This window comes from Arvicanthis niloticus, chromosome 16 (genome assembly GCF_011762505.2).
Source record: "Arvicanthis niloticus isolate mArvNil1 chromosome 16, mArvNil1.pat.X, whole genome shotgun sequence".
Classification (NCBI taxonomy): domain Eukaryota; kingdom Metazoa; phylum Chordata; class Mammalia; order Rodentia; family Muridae; genus Arvicanthis; species Arvicanthis niloticus.
The window spans coordinates 55,914,676-55,933,026 of NC_047673.1; the positions used below are offsets into that span (position 1 = coordinate 55,914,676).

Sequence of the window (18,351 nt, forward strand, 5' to 3'; positions counted from 1 at the left end):
ATGTCACAGGGAATTGTTTCTGTCATCATTCTTTACTGATATTTCTAGAAAATGGTCTAATGTCCCAAGATTTCTGTCCATTTTAGTCACACATATTAGACAAAGTCATGCTTCCTTTCTGAAAGAAAAAGGAAGGGATACAAGAAACTCCAAGATGGACATGCTTCTATAACAACAATAAAACCTTTTTAAGTTGTTGGGACAAGTTCAATCGAATAATAATAATAATAATAATAATAATAATAATAATAATAATAAAATAAAAATCAGTCCTTTATAGTGCAAAATCTGAGCATCCTTAATCCATGAAAGCAAGTGGGAAATAACATACATAATACCAGTCAGGAAAAGAATCACTGGCATAAAGATGGGTATTTTGTAAAAATATTTTAAGTGGGTTTTGTTGTTGCCTTAAGTTTAGAAATAATAAGTATTTTTTCTAGTTTTGGGTTTATGTCCCTCTTTATTTTGGAAATAGAATAACACTTCTAGTGATTTGAATAAGTTTGACCCCCATAGACTCATGTGTTTAAATGCTCGGCCCACACAGAATGACACTATTAAAAAGTATGTCCTTGGATCAAGATCTCAGCTCCTTCTCCAGCACCATGTCTGCCTGGGTGCTGCCATACTGCCTGACATGATGATAGTGGACTGAACCTCTGAATCTGTAAGCCAGCCCCAATAAAATGCTGCTTCTTATAAGAGTTGGCTTGTTCTTGGTGTCTCTTCACAGCAGTAAAACCCTAACTAAAACAACATTGTCTATTTGAGACAGATTCTTGTTACATACCCCAGGCTGGCCTCAATGTCACAATGCTGCCTCTGCCTCCCTAGTTTTGGGATCACAGATTACAGGTATTCACCACTATATCTATCAAGATAATATGACTTTAAAATATAATACTATGAGGATGTGGTTCAGGTGGTAAAGTGCCTGAAGCCCTGGAGCTAATTGGCAGCATAATATAATACCAGGTGTGGTGGCTTTGTGCTTATAGCCCTAGAACTTTTGGAGGGGGTAGGTGTATCAGCATTTACAGATCATACTCATCTGAATAGCCAGTTGGAGGCCAGCCTTGGCCACAATATCCTATCTAAAAGACACACATACACAAAGATTGGTGGAGTGGGGATACTAGTCTGAGAGTATAGGGTTAGCATTATTAATTTCACAAATTTCTCTACCAGGAGAAAAAGAGTATATATGTGTAATCTTAATATTACAATAAACTGGTAGCATAGTACAAGCAGGGACTCATAGGTGTAGTGGAATTTTAATCCAGCAACATAGCTGATCTGGCATGGGATCACACCCAAAGACCTAGGTCTGTATGATATAACTACAATACAGACATACCCTTAGTAGATACATTTAATTCCAATCAATAATGTCTAATTGAAGGGCAGACAAAGTGATGAATCATGGAAAGATTTGACAGAATGAGTCAGATATAGAATATACCCAACTCTCATGAGAACAAGAGAGGCTACTTAAAAGCAATGGAGGGAGAGGGAGAGTAGAGTTCACTTGAGTTTGGTGTATTACAGTTGAATCCAGTTGAGATCAGTTGAATTTGTACAGCTCCATTCAGTTCCATTCTGTTCATGGAGTTCAGAAGCAGCTTTTCCAAGAAGAGCAATCCAGTCAATTTGAGTCAGTCAGCTTGGAGTGGAGTTTGAGCTACAACACTTGAGTTGAACCAGCCAGCCAGAGTTCAGAAAGAGCTAGAAAGTATGAGTTTATTCAACAGTAAGTCTCAAAGGCTCAATCATTCCAGGCCTATATTAGCAGACAGAGGCTGGAAGCTGAAGATATGCAAATGACAGAGGTTAGAAGTTTCCAGGTAATAAGATAAAAATGTTTTGGGCTCAACCCAAGTGATGTGTCTTAGGGTATTCATTACTGTAAAGAGACACCATGACCAAGGCAACTCTTATAAAGGACAACATTTAATTGGGGCTGGCTTACAGGTTCAGAGTTTCAGTCTATTATCATCATGGCAAGAAGCAAGACAGTGTCCAGGCAGCCATGGCACTGGAGGAGCAGAGAATTCTACATCTTATCCTGAAGACAACCAGAAGATTGGCATCCTCAGGCAGTGAGGAGGAAGCTCTCTTCTGCAGTGGATGGAGTTTGAGCATACAAAATTTCCAAAGCCCACCTCCACAGTGACACACTTCCTCCAACAAGGCCACACCTCCTAACAGTACAATTCCCTATGGGTCATGCATATTCAAACTACCACTCCATGTATTTCTAAAGCTTTTTGTACAGCTCATTTCATCACTTCATCTGAGGAAATAAAAACAACATTTACACATAGGCATTCAGTGTTGTGTATAAGGTCATCTGCTAGGAGAGACCAATTTCAAGGATAGCAAACACTTTCCTAGACCCTTAAATAGTTTTCTATCACACTGACTATTATCTAAGCTCCTGGGGAAGAGAAGTCAAAGGTGATATCCATCACTTCCCTCCTTTCCACACAGTGGTTATGAACTATGGGGATTCAACAATTACCAAAATATAAATTCCTGGGTTCTATGTTACAATAGGCTTAGCACCAAGGAGCCTACATTTGAAGATACTTTTCTATTTAAAGAAGTCTTTACTTACACTGATATGCAAGAGGAGCCATCCATCCATCTATCCATCCATCAATCCTTTACTTATTGAAATGAGGTCTCAGGCTGGCCTCAAACTCCTAGGCTTAAGTAAGTCTTCTGCCTCAGCCTCTGAAATACTTGCGACTGAGTCAGGCATCTCTATACTAACTTGAGAAAGTTGCACTTGATGTTGACTTACTTGCCCTTTCAAAGGCCACGACAGAAAAGGTACCCACTAAATAATGTTAAATACACTATAATGTTTTATTTCACATTAGCAACATAGAGAAATCACTGAATGAGGAATGTGAAGGACACACTTGAGGTCTTGAGTAAATCCAAAGGTACCTGCTAAATTAATGTTAGAAAAATGATTTAATTACCCAGATACATTTCAGATATAAATGACTGTGTAATCATCCCTACAATGGTTTCTTCTTCTTCCTCTTCCTCTCCCTCTCTTTCATTCTCCTTCATCTCCTTTTCTTTCTCCTTCCTCTTCTACTACCTCATCCATCTCCTCCTCTTCTTGCTCCTTTTTCTCTTTTTTCTTTTTTTCTGCCTTGCTAGAAAACTAGTAAAAATCTAGGCTAGAAACTTGGATGAAATTTTCTTCACATTTTCCATCTAGAACAAAAGCCCAAACTTAGAAGAAATATCTGTATCATACAATATTTTTATACTTCTAATCTTTGTTCCTGAAGAAAATTGGCAATTAAAACAAGCAAGATGGAAAATTTTAGAATCTAGTCATCAAATTAAGATTAACTGCTGTTCTAGGAAGGCATGGGCCATTTTCAGAATTCTTCCGAGCCACTCATTTGCTTAATATTTGTGTGAAATTATCCTCAACAGGAAGATTCCTGTTTGTAATTAATTCCTCATTGTAATCAATAATTTAAAGCCATTTCTTAGTTGAACTAATAAAAATAAAAGACCATTTCTGAACTGTAACCCTTGAGCTCCCAGCCCATCGTGTTTAAGTCCAAAACTACATCTAGAAATGAAAAGAATGCTGTAGCCACTTCTTCAGAAACCTGGCTCTGTTTGGCTGTCAAACTTCACACTGAGACTATGATTAAACTGTGGTTTCTTTGTATATAAAATATCTGTTTATTGACACATTAGTCTCTTTATTGAAACTTGTAATAACAAGTAATTTAACTAAATTACTGTTAACCAGAACAGTCAAACTTATTCTTTTAAACCACAGATAACAAGGTCATCAAGGTCTATGTCTGGGATTCATCCATGTGACTTCTCTTTCCATTGCACACATAGAGTCTGTCAGTCAAAGTTTGTGTCTAGAGGCCCATGCAAATGCTACAGCCAGCAGAGAAACAATCTGTATGGGGCAAGGAAGAAATCTGGTTCAGCATGACTTCTAGAGTCTGACACCCAAAATGTTTATTTTTAACATATTTAAGTACAGTAGAACTTTAGAACTCATGACAATTATCACAACAAAGCTTAAGGCATGTCTGCATCAAAACTCCTCTGCAAAGAGCATGTCTTTTGCAAAGTACCTGTGGTCTCTTCCATAAGAATTGGTTCTATTGACTGAGACACAAATCTCCGGATGAAGGTCTAGAGAGGAAGGGTGTAGAATAAACATAAAAGTAGATCCTTTTGAAAATTACATGGAACCTCTTTTATAAGAATGGGCACTATTGACTGAGAAACAATACTCAGGAGTCTGCAGAAGGCCTGGCTCTCCAGCTAGCAAAAAAATGATCACCAGATTATTACCACCCTTCTGGGTAATAAATATGATACACATTCCTTCCATTGACGAGACAGGCATATGTGCTATGTCCTGGTTTCTCTAGTGCTTATCTGTGACCACAAGGACCTTCTGCCCTCCACATCTATGCACCTACTTCCTGGAGCAGACTCTGAGTCTGCTGCTTGCTCATTACTCTCACTCTACAGAGATTTTTCAATTTTTCATTTTCTATATCACAAAAGAACAATAATAGTAGTGAAAACCTGTCTTCATAAAGTCAACTGGAGAAAAGAGATAAGGTACATGAAGTACTTTACCTAGTGGTGAATAATACTGAGTTCAATTGATGTTAGCTGTTAATTAATAAAGAAAAACTATGAAGTATTTTGATGGCCACAGACCAATACAATGGCTAGCTCTTGGAGGACAGCTAAATATAGAGTTTAAGTCTATTGGTAAAATATTGCACCCTCAGTCCACATGCACACACACACAGAGAAGAAAATGATATCACCATGATGGAAGATGCTTTGTATATTGATGAGACATCTACTACAAGAAAGGTTATTACCTAACAATCAAAACCAAACAACAGCAACAATTATATCACATACTACAGGTTATTTCTATAACATCCCCCAAAGGTATGTCCTCAGCATTATCATTAAGTTATGTTATCTTTAAATGGTAAAGCTTGGTAGACGGTACTTAGGTCAGTGAAACAGCCCCATAAAAGGGGGATATTGGGACTCTGACACTTTCCTGTTTTATCTTTGTTGTTTTCTAGCAGTTATGACATGGATAACATACTCTGTTGTGGTGATTACCTATGGCATAAATAACATATTTTATTATGGTGATTTAAATAGGTATAGGCCCCATAGACTCATGTGTTTGAATGCTTGGTCAATAAAGAGTGGCACTATTGGGAGGTATGGCCTTTCTGGAGTAGATGAGGCTTTGCTGGAGGAAGTGCATCACCGTGCGGGTGGGCTTTGAAGTCTCATATATGTTCAACCTACACTTACTGTGACACAGAGTCTCTCTTTACAGCCTGTGAATCAAGATGTAGAACTCTCTGCTCCATTGCTGGCACCATTCCTGCCTGAATACTGCCATGTTTCCTGCCATGATGATAATGGACTGTACCTCGGAAACTATAAGGCAGCCCAGATTAAATGTTGATGTTTATAAGAGTTGCCATAGTCACAATGTTTCTTCACAGCAATGAAACCCTGACTAAGACATCTATCTAACTCACACTCCAGCAACAAAACATCACCTCACCCAAAAGTGATGGAGTTTTGAGCATGGGGCTTCAAAACTTTGAGCCAAAATAAGCCTATAGAGTGGTTGATTATCTCACGTATTTGGTTACAGTAGCAGAAAATAATTTATTCAGCCGTAATTAAACATAGTTAGAATTGGAATAACAAACAGGAAATGAATTTTAACTAAATCTATAAAAATAAAACAATACATACAAAGAAACACTATTTGTAATCTACACAGCAGACTTCACATGCTGTAAAATGATCTCTTATGGGAAAATGAAAACATAAAGATGTGTAGAAAATAAGAAATGAAACTGTTTCTTCCTGCTAGGTTTCAGGCTTATTGTCTTGTACTACAGACTTTATTCATCTTACAAACATCTTTGGAGATATATATTTTAACATTACAATGGTATTCATTTTTAAGGGAATAAAAACAGAGCATTATCTTGTGATCATTGAACACTGACTCCTTTTCAATAAATAGCTCGTCTACACAAACCTTTGGGGCAGTACTAGCTTGTCCATGGTGCTCTGCAATACAATGGTATTAGTTAATAATTTATATTAGTGCATGGCATTCCTGTTCTTGGTAGTGAGGTTTGACGGAATGTTCATATTTAAGTTTTTTCCTAAAATATTTGTATTCTTTCTGTCATTTAATTAAATTTAGAAGTACTTTGAAGAAGGATTCAATGCATAATCTCAGTATGTTGAGAAGTCACAACTCATGCTTGTAATGATGAGGACTATGAATCTACAAGTGACTATATAAAGGTAATTTCAGCAGAATACTACCTACTTAATGATTTAAAACATCAGCCAAAAAAAAAAAAAAAAAAAAAAAAAAAAAAAAAACCTCACATTAGATATTGGAGTCATGGCAAGAATTGGCTTAAGCAACCATTAGGTCAAATTTGTAGCTTATTTGAAAATTGCAAGAATTCTGTTTGTGCTAAAAGAGAATTTCTAATAAGATTTCATTCTGGACATGACTAGTCTCGTCATGATTGAGGACTGTTGTCATTTACATACATGAGTAGAAAAGTAGGCTCAATACAATTTAATTAGGTATTACAATTTAGGTATTTAGATATGGATTTTTATGGGAGAGAAATAGCTTTCATGCACATCAAAGACTATACATGTCTGAAAAATAAGATATATTAGATTATAACACATAGAAACATTTTTCTTGCTCCTAGAAGCATTTAATTACTTACATGTTAACTAATCCAGTACAGGGTCTTTGAGACTCCTTTTAAGAAAACATCTCTTAAGGTAGATCCAATCATATCCCAAGGAGTGTATATTTTCACTTTTGACTATATTAAATTTAAAAGGATATGAAATGAGCTGGAGTTACATGAAGTACTAGGGTACTGATATAGCAGGTATATGAAGCCTTGGATTTGCTATTGAATGGCATATAAAACAAACATGATGACACACACCTTAACTTCAGCACAAAGGAGGTGAAGCCAGGAGATCAGATCAAGAGGCCAACCCTGGATACATACCCCTCCCTGTCCCCAGAAAGGAAAAAAAAAAAAAAAAACAGAATTGAACTTTTCTAGTTTCATCTATATGGCTGTAAGAAAATACCTTGAGAAAGCAGCCTAGGGAGAAAGGTATTCTTCAGCTGACAATCCCCATCACTGCAGGAAACTCAGGAAACTCAGGGAAGGAATCTGAAGCAGCTATAGATTCCCTCACAGCCACAGTCAAGGGCAGAGAGACTATGAATGCATGTGTGCTTGCTTGTGCTCGAGTGCTCTCCACGCTTCACTCCCTCCAGGATCCAAACTTAAAGAATAGTAACTCCCACAACTGGTAAGTCTTCCCAGTCAATTAAGACAACCAAGAAAGTCCCCCCACAGACAGACCTACAGGCTATGATGGTGTAGAAGTCCCCCCTTGACACTCTTCCTATACTGTGTCAAGCTGACAACTAAAAGAAACAATCTCATGAAAGTATTTTCATATACAGTCCAGAATCACACATGCACAGCATATTCTGAAGGCTCAATTTAATTGCATGTTGACATTGGGCAGTTTCTGGCAATGAAATCTGAAGTTTAAACTCATAAACAAAGAAAAATCTTGTCTCTATAGTATTTAATTGAACCACACATTCCAAGAAATACACAAAAATATATAAACTCTTTTTTCTATTATGTGTCCCTGTAAATAGTGTGTGTGTGTGTGTGTGTGTGTGTGTGTGTGTGTGTGTGTATACATATGCCTCAGCACTGGGGTAGCCAATGGACAACTTTTAGGAATTAGTTCTTTCATTCCACCAGCAAGATGTGAATGCTTTTTACCAACTAAGTGTCTTGCTGGCCTAAAATACACAAATGCCATGTTTATAGTTTACTATATTTCCATAATTAAGCATATCCATCTGTGTCAATAATAGAACATTTTCTAATTTAGAAGTTCCCACCATTATGATTCCTCTGCAGAGCGATCATGGTTGAACACTTATACAACAGAGTCAAGTTTAGTGTAGATTTAGTTCCCAGTTTGGCTTAGGGTTGATTTGACTTAGGTAGAATTGTAACAAGTACTCAGAGGCCCCTTTTGTTAAAAACATCGAATTGCTTAGGCCTGTAATATGAGATGGATAACTAAAGGAACGACAGACAATTGTCATGTCTCCATGACACATCCAGCTCTACTGTTCTGAGTCATTCTTTCCTGTAGTCACATTGGATTCCAGGAACAAGAAAGTCTGATAGATATATAGCTTGTGACAAGAATTAAATCTATTTCTAGGCAGGAAAGACTTTCTTATCAACACCAATCTAATCCCCAGATAATGAATAACCAGACCACAACTTCACCAGGTTTCAGGATGTGTACACATGCACAGTATATCATGAAGGCTCAGTGTAATTACATGTTGACATTAGGCAATTTCCGGCAGTAGAATCTGAAATTTAAATTCATAAAAAAGGACAACTCTTATCTCAATAATATTTAATTGACAACATTCAATTACCTACCACTTTTGTTCCTTATCTAAATAATCTAGGTGCCCATGTCCTATCCATAAAGACAATATTTTCCCTGTGTTTGGCACTTCTTTTTATTTTTTAACTATTGTAACTGTTTGAACTTTGGGTGAGTGGCCAGCTCTAACTTGTTGTCCTACCTTTCCATCTTCAAAGTCCAGTCACTGCCTGGGGCCTCTGGTTGCAGAATTATATTAAATGCATTTACAATAACTATATTCTCTGTAAAATTCTACTGCAAACTTGACAGCTTGAAGCAACACAATTTCTGTTTCATGTTCCAAGGGCCACTCATTTTCAAGGCTCTAGTGTGCCTGACTTCTGCCGTGTCATGATTCTGCTCGAAGATCGAAGTAATAGAACATGTGTGTACTTTGGAGAAATTAAAGATGAATAGCCACATAAAAAGAAGTAACCAAACAATTTTGCAGTAAACATTGTTCTCTGGACATTAAAGAGGCAACACTTTTGCACATGACAGGGGGACCAGAAAATCAAATCCACTTTCCATTGTTGTTTTTGTAGTGTGGTAGTTTGAATGAGAATGACCCTTACAGGCTAATATATTTGCAAGCTTAGTCCTCAGTTAATGAACTATTTAGAAAGGATTAGGCAGTGTGGCCTTGTTGGAGGAGGTGTGTCATGGGGCTGGTCCTTGACATTTCAAAAGCTCATGATAGACCCAGTGTTTCTGTCTGCTGCCTATGATCAGGATGTAAAGCTCTCAGCTGTGGGGCGGTGGCTGTGAGAGTCATCGGGGACTTAGTTGAGCCTGCTTTGAACCCTGGAGACCCTAAAGGGACAGCAGGAGTTTGGTGGTGCTCCTGGGCCCCCTGGTTCCTCTCACTTAGCTTCAGCCCTCCACAGCCTCTCCCACAGAGAGGACTATGGACATCGATCACATAGGAACAGTGCCTCAGGCTCTCCCACATGTACATGAGGTATCTCCAAGCTCTCAGACCAAGCTAATAGGAGTTACCTGCTGCCAGACCCTAATCCACCCAAAAACTGTATGTAAGAATCTTATTAGGGAGAAGTAAAGGTGTGCCAGAATCATCCCGTTGTTCGAGAGTTTCTGTTGCAAGAGCGGTAACACTACCACTTGGGAAGAGATCTGCTCTCCTGAAGCACCTTCAGGACCCTTCCTGCACTTCTTGCTAGCTAGTCAGCTTCCCACCAGCTCAGCTCAGACAGACTCAGCACGCAGAGTGACAGGTGCAACACCTAGGAGCAACTGGGTGGCGACAGTGGAGACTCGGGTAGAGGCAGTAGCGGAGGCAGCAGGGCTGATTTCCCCTCCCTGCTCGCACTCTATCCCTTTGGCCTGAACCCACACTCAGCTACATCTCTAATACCGTGTTTGTATGCTTCAGACCATGGTGATCATGAGTTAACTCTCAGAAAATGTAAGCCAGCTTTCCATTAAATGTTTTCTTTTACAAAAGTTACCTTGGTCATTATGTCTCACAGCAATAAAACAGTAACTAAGACAGAAGTTGCTACCAGGGACAGGGGTACTATTGGGACAGACCTGACCATGCTGCTGTTTAAAGGGATGTGGAAGACTTTGGGACTTTAAACTAGAAAAGAGGTTGAGTGCTTTAAGTAGGAACTTAATGGGTATTCCTAGTAGAAATATGGAAAATAATGCTAATGTAAATGGGGTGGACTATGCAGGCCTGGCTCAAGACAATTCAGAGATGAAGAACATTATTAACAAGCAGCCTAGATACCATTCTCATGATATTTTGGCAAAGAATGTGGCTGCTTTCTACCCTTGTCTTAAAAATCTGCCAGAGGCCACATTGAATAGTTTTGGATTAGCGGCTTTGACAGAAGAAATTTCAAGACAGGCTAGTATTGACTATGTCACACGATTATTGACAATTACTCATGCTGGTCTACAATGAAAAGAAGCAAGCGGGGCATATTGACAGATAGATATACAAAACATAGTTTGAGGAGAAAAAGAACACTGAAATGCAATGTTGGAGCCAAGTCCCATGCTCAGGGAAATAAAAAGGTATCGGATGTTAAGTGAAATAAAACAAAGTGAAGATCTCAGGACAAGATTCCATTCAGCAACTTCTGCAACCTGTGAAAGAAGCAAACCCAAAGGATTTCCTTGGCCAAGTATCAGCAATAAGTAAGTCATCCAGAAGGTGAGGTTTCAGTCTATGTAGGTAGCTTTGGCCAGGAGATTCTGAATTTACATGGTGATGGATGAATTTAGGGGAGTGGGGTTCGGCAAAATCTGCACTCTAGTTTTGATTTTCTATGGTTGCGATAAACACCATGAGCAAAAGCAACTTGTGGATTTTCATCTTTTGTTTTGTTTCATCTTACACTTCCAGGTCACAAACCACAGTCAGGGCAAGAACTCAGGGCAGGAACCTGGAGCAGAACCACAGACATTCTGCTTACTGGCTTGTTCTCTCATTAGTATTCAGTTAGCTTTCTTATCAAACCCAGGAACACCTCCCAGGGATAAGGCTATTCACACTGGGCTGGGCCCTTGCAAATCAATCATTAGTTAAAATAATGCTCACAGATAATGCCACAGTCCAGTTTGGTGAGACAGTTCTTCAATTAAGGTTCCCAGATGACTTTAGGTTGTTTCAAATTGGTAAACATTAACCAGCACACATCACCTTCTGAAAAGGCATTCCTAAGAGCCACAGCAGACATTGGGCAATGATGAAAAGGACACAAAAAGCATTCATTTCCTGGAAGAAGCAAGAAGAAGTGCCAATTTACCCAGAACAGACAGGACTAAAGAACAGATTCCATCCAAGTCCGCCTTGGTGAGCCAATGGATTTCTTTGGGTCACATGCAGGTGCATGGATGAAGGAAGGGCAGCTGCATAGCTAAAAACATTCAACCTTCATAAACATTTCACTCAGCAGTACTCTAACACTTCCCAAGATCCTCTGCGGTCTCTGTAGGAACCAGAGAGAGTGGTGACCAGTCTTAGGTTGGGGCTGGTAACTGGCTCTCCAGAAAGGGGTGTTAATAATATAATTACCATTGCATTAGGCTTTTACTTAGCATGAAATTGTTCTTCTCTATGCATTGCTTCCACTGTGGGCCAATTGTTGCACTACTGCATATTATTTAAAACAATGGTTTTCCAGACTCTGCACTGCTCTGTGACATTATTTTACAAGCAGCTTTTGACTCCGTTTTGAAAATTAAGGATGATCATTTACCTGTGTGGACACATGAAAGGCGCTATCTATCTGGCACCATCTATGTTAGACAAACTGATAAATGACCCTGTAGATCTTCAACTCCTTTCAGCTTTGTTACCTGAAACATAGTTTTTTCCCTTGATTTGGTTCCATACCCTGTTAGCAGCTCTCCTTGTCAAGTAAACCATGGCTTTGGCATCTCCAACACCTTGGCAATCTAGGCTCAGGTACAGGTAATAGCCTTTCTGGGCTTCTATGCAGGGACACCTCTGACACAGGCCTGGCCTACTAACTTCCATTAACTGCCTGGGACGTTATTTCATAATCCCTTTTCTATATCCTTCTTGACTCTAAATTCAGAATCTCCTGACCAAAGCTGCCTACGTAGACTGAGACCTTCTGGATGACTTACATTTGCGTAAGCTTTGACTTATTGCTGATACTTGGCCAAGGAAATCCTTTGGGTTTGCTTCTTTCACGGGTTGCAGAAGTTGCTGGATGCAATCTCGTCCTGAGGTCATCACTCTGTTTTATTTCACGTAGCATCATCCCATCGTGGTGGGAGCCGAAGATGGATGAGACTTTTATTTGGGATCATAGATTTTCAGAAAACAAACAACTACATCCACTACTGCAGGAGTGAACCATTCACCATCCAGGGATTCCAGATTCTTCACAATGTAGGTGCTGTATGAAAAATTTTATTACCATTTTCAAAAAAGCAACAATTGTATTTTCTATAGGAAAAGAAAGGGTTTGCACCTTTATTTGGCAGTGTGAAAGTAGCATAGCCTGTAGTAGAGATAGATAGCTGTCCCTCAGAAGATGATATTACCCTTAATATAAATCATGGTTGCTAGGTAACAGTATTTTCTAGGTTAACTCACATTAGATAGTTTGACAGGGTTTCTGGAATGGAAATAATGAAGAGTGTATCTCATGACATTAGGAATAAGAAGATGCTGCAACTTTCAAGTAGCTTAACGTTGGAATCAGGCTAGCCACACACTCAGATGGAGATGGACCAGCAATATACCAGAGACTCCGCATGTTGGTCCGCACTCCTCCCCGCTACAGGGTACAGCCACTTGGGAGGCAAAATGTGAGGAGCTAGATTGCTCTTATCCCACACAGTGCTGGGCAGGTGCTGGGCTTCAGGGAAGCCCCAAGATACCATTCTGGGGGTGGGAAAGCTCAGTCTGAGATATGGCAAAGCCAGAGCTGGTGTTGGGTGTCCCCAGGCCTGTAACAAGAATTAAGCTGAGGATCTGTAGGCAAAGGCCTTTGCCATGTTCCCCAATGTGATGGTAGATGAAAGAGACAGTCCATGGTTCTAAACTGTTTATTGACTGTTCTTGGTGGAAAATGGATACCTCTCAGGGTCTGACCTGATATTAAATAAATTTTGCGGGGAGGATTGTCTGGGAAGGAAAGCTTATTGGCTAAGCCCTCAAGGCCTCTAGGTATCCTCAAGGTGAGGATAGCCAGGCTGAGGAGCTAAGAATAACATTAGTCATTTCAGAGAAAAGAGGAAGTTCTAGCCAAACAGGGTTTCTGAATGGCTTTGAACATCAGTTTATGAGACTTACTCTTCATGCCATGTTATCATTCAATTACAACAAGCGAAGATATACATATTTTTTCTTCTGTATCGATTTGATAGCTGGATTTCTCTTCAGCATAGAGAGCTCCGTTCTGGGTCTACATGGCCACAGGTCATGTTTCCTTACATGGAGAGTGTGGCATGTGTTCCAGGCCAGGAATCTGGCAGGGAGTGAGGAGTCACCTAAGTCTCATGTGTGTGGCTGCCAAGTGAGTCTCTGTGTCTCAAACTGTTCTACCCACCAAGCTTCCTGGCATGGTTTATAAATCACACAGCCTGCTTATTATATACAGCATGACACGGAAGAGGATTCATTCATCTCTGTATCGAGTGGTAATGGAAGCTGTCTCAGGATGAGTGGTAATGGAAGCTGTCTCAGGATGAGGGAGTACTTTCTGTTTGACTTGGTTTTAGCCAAATGTCAACTGTTTATCAATATCTGTGCTCAGACCAAAGGAAGGCCTTGTTATTCTTGAGCCTGCTTTGCCATTCCCTTGACTCTGAGGCATTGGTCTCCCGGACATGGCTGTGTCATGTTAATAATACATGTTCACTCAAGACTTCACCTGCTCCTCAGAGAGATTCAAGTATATGTATGATTGTTTGCTCTTCATTTCCCATTTAAGGGGTTATTGTCGATGGTTGAAAACCTACATCAGCTACAATTTCATTTGGTTTAAAAACCATTAGTGACACTGCTCATAAAATGTTCTAGACTGTTTAACAAGAACAACGTTTCTGTTTTTATCTTTAAAGTCAACATAAAACGTGTTAGACACCATTAAGAATAACATTTACAATTCATTTCGTTATGCGCCAATCTCTTCTTTGACAAGTCTATGCATGTATAACTCTGGTTACATCCTTATCTTTCTACTTTCGTCTGCTCCCACACCCTCAACAAGTTTCAATCTCATTTTCATGTCTTTGATGTTGCTCTGTGACCTCTTAGGGTTAAATGGGGGGTGCTTGTGTGGCTGTGGTTGTAAAGCTATTCAGTGAGGCAGGACTACATTGCTGACAAGTGACAATGCCACCTTCGTTCTCCCAACTGCCTCTAGCTCCCCAGGCTGAGCTGGGGCCCTATGAGCCCTCCCTTCATCTATGACTGAATGTTAACTGAATCTGTGCCACTTCACTGCAATCAACTATAACTGCAGAAAACCACATTGCTTTCTCATAGGAAGATACACATATTAAGAATATGGACTTTTCTGACCTACTCGGGACGGGTCCATACACTGTTCTTGATTCCCATCGTAACTTAAAAGGGAAACTTACACAATGTCCGGAGCCCTTGATGTCCTGCAGATGAAGGAGGATGTCCTCAAATTCCTTGCTGCAGGAACCCACTTAGGTGGCACTAACCTTGATTTTCAGATGGAGCAGTACATCTACAAGAGGAAAAGTGGTGGTATCTACATCATAGATCTGAAGAGGACTTAGGAGAAGCTGTCGCTCGCAGCTCGAGCCAATGTTGCCATTGAGAAGCCTGCTGATGTCAGCGTCATCTCCTCCAGGAACACTGGCCAGCGAGCTGTGCTGAAGTTTGCTGCTGCCACAGGAGCCACTGCAATTGCTGGCCGTTTCGCACCTGGGACCTTCACTAACCAGATCCAAGCAGCCTTCAGGGAGCCACGGCTTCTGGTGGTGACTGATCCCAGGGCTGACCACCAGCCTCTCACAGAGGCCTCTTATGTCAACCTGCCCATCATTGCTCTGTGTAACACAGATTCTCCCCTGCGCTATGTGGATATTGCCATCCCACGCAACAACAAGGGAGCTCATTCAGTGGGTCTGAGGTAGTGGATGCTGGCCCGGGAAGTATTCCGCATGCGAGGTACTATCTCCCGTGAGCACCCCTGGGAGGTTATGCCTGATCTTTAATTTTACAGAGACCCAGAGGAGATTGAGAAGGAGAAACAGGCTGCTGCTGAGAAGGCTGTGACCAAGGAGGAATTCCAGGGTGAATGGACCACACCAGCTCCTGAGTTCACTGCTGCTCGGCCTGAGGTGGCCGACGGTCTGAGGGTGTGCAGGTACCTCTGTGCCCATCCAGCAGTTCCCCACGGAAGACTGGAGCACGCAGACAGCCACTGAGGATGGGTCAGCAGCTCCCACAGCTCAGGCCACCGAGTGGGTTGGAGGCACCAATGAGTGGTCCTGAGCTGCTCTGCAGACACCTGAGCAAAGGGAAAAAAAGTAGAAGGAAAATAAAGTTCCCAAAAGCTGGAAAAAAAAAAAAAAAAGAATATGGATATGTATTGTTTTGATGATTTCTTGATTATGTGTTTTGTTTTTTTATTTTTAATAGAAGTGAAATTGTCATTGAAGGCGAGGATAGCCAGGCTGAGGAGCTAAGAGTAACATTAGTCATTTCAGAGAAAAGAGAAAGTTCTAGCCAAACAGACAATTTCTGAATAGCTTTGAACATAAGTTTATGAGACCTACTCTTCAGGTCATGTAATCAACTCAATTACAACAAGTGAAGATATACATACTTTTTTTCTTCTGTATTGATTTGATAGCTGGATTCCACAAAAGATGGAGCCTGTTTTTTTTTTTTTTTCACTAGAAAAAAGCGAGAGATTTCTGAGGAGCTTATCAGAAATTAACATTGTGACCTCTGACCATGAGTGAACGTGAACTTGAAGGATTGAGGAAACAGAGATGCTGTGCAGGTTGATCAGCTAACGGCTAACGTAAAAGAACTGGGGCTATTGGAGGAATTACACTGTCAAAGGGATCAAGCAGCTCACTCTGGAAATGATCGCTGTGAAGTAGGTGGACTTCAAGTTATGTAGCAGCAAAGGAGAATGACTCAGTAAATGGTGGGTGGTAGGAGGGGTACAGGTGGGTGGGTATACTAGTATACAAGTGTCCAGAAACCTAAGGTTTTAAAGAAAGAAGAAATAGCAAAAAGAAGGTGCCCATTACCATATTCTGACCCGAAGGCAGACATATGGGAGAGAATGAGACAGGCTTTGCATCTTAGGTATCGTTTTTCATAAATCAGGACTCAGAAACTAAACAGAATAGGATAATAAAATTTGAATAGCAGTTTTGTGACTTTCTTTTAGAGACTTACTGTATCAACCACACCACAGCCCTTCTCCATAGTGCAGGCAACTTAGAGACTTGTTTGATGCATGCATTAAAAAAAAGCTTATGTGTACAAATTACCTTGAAATTATATATATGTGTGTATATTATATATATTAAATTATTAATATTATATATATATGTATACACACACACACACACACACACACACACGGACATACATACATATGTGAACCTGAGCTTCTGAGGCCAGCAACAACAAGATTTGGAACAGTGCATGCTAACATTGGCATCTAGTTTCCTCCATAAACTTTTGAAGTATTTTCATAAGCAGAAACTTCATTCCTGGCAATAGAGAATCTCAGTGGGTGGCTGAGAACTTCCCGGTGTTGTACATGCAGAATGCTGGATATGCTTTTGAAATGTAAGGACAGGACAAAGAAAGAAGAGGGCAAATCTCCACTACAAAAAAACAAACAAACCTCTCTAGGGCCCATGAGCCTTAAAGCTGGTAATTGCCTTGGGTCTGATTGACTTTATCTCTCTCCTCTTCCCCCTCCATCACTCCATCTTTTGTTCTTTCCTCTCTTCCTTCCTTCTTCCTTCTCTCTGTGCCTTTGTTTCTTCCTTTCCTTTCCTCATCTCTCCCTTCCCTATTTCTTCCGAAAGCCTGGGAGATTTACTTTTTGTTATTTCATTCTTACCTCTCAATTTCTCCGTTATCCTTCTTTCCATTGAGAAAGTTGCTATGTGGTCTCTGCTGTTTCTTACTCCTCTGATGTCCGTAATGCGTCACATCCACTAAAATTTATTTTTTTTCTTTTGTCCCTTTACAATTAAAAAGTGGAGCAAGTCTAAATATTGTGATAACTATTTGTTTTTCTTATTGCAGTTATTATATTTTATTTCTCTCGTGCCTGGTACACATTCTTCTAATCATAGGATATTTGTATTAGTTAGTTCTCTCATGGCTGTGGGTTTATTTTGGCCCACAGTTTGCAGGTAGAAGACATGATGGCAGGGAAGGCAGGGTGGCAGGTGTATGAGGCAGCTGGTCACATTGTGTGTGTTACCTGGAAGTTGAGAGCAATGAATGCTAAAACTCAGCTAGCTTTGTTTCCAGTCCAGGCCTCCAGCCCTTAGCAAGGTGCTGCCCACATGTAGGGTGGGTATTTTCATACCCAATTAACAGAATCTACAAAAAATCCTCACAGATATATCCAGAAGTTTGTTTCCATGATGATTCTAAATCCAAAGGGTCGGCTATCAAGATTAACCATCATGATTACATAATGATTTCCTACCAGTCTGGCATCTTATCCTATACTTTCTGGTTTGGCTACATGATTGGAATAGAAATTTTTATTTTGCTTATGATTTTTTTTAGTTATGTAACCTACTGCATTAAACTTTAGTTCAAATGATTCTTATAGTCAGAGGTATCACATTTGTAGTCCTGGCATTAGAAATTATTACACATGTAACTATATTCATGAAAATGCCTCCGTCTTATTCTCCATAATAAAATTTCCAATACATTGGGGTATGTGTCATATTTCTCTAAGAGTAAAAGTAATCAAATAGCAGTGACTCTCATATGGCTATGGTACTTGTATCAAATTATAATGTTATACTTAGAAATATGTACAAACATGTGTGAATTACCAAATAGAAAAAAAAAAAACCCTGAATGTAACAGGAAGATATGATGAAAACAAAGAGTAAAAAGAATACACAGAGTTATAAAGATCAACATTTATATATTTACATTCATTTGTATTATCACAATATCTACTTTATTAATCAGTTTAACTATAGTAAAAATACAGACTCTAATTGCAAACATTCCAAAGACCAACCGTAGAG

General features: G+C 39.7%; 1 pseudogene; it reads left to right on the plus strand.

Annotated features, from left to right (window-relative positions):
* Window positions 1-14,521: 14,521 nt before the first annotated feature.
* On the plus strand, window positions 14,522-15,598 carry LOC117721802 (small ribosomal subunit protein uS2 pseudogene; annotated as a pseudogene).
* The last annotated feature ends 2,753 nt before the right edge of the window (window positions 15,599-18,351 follow it).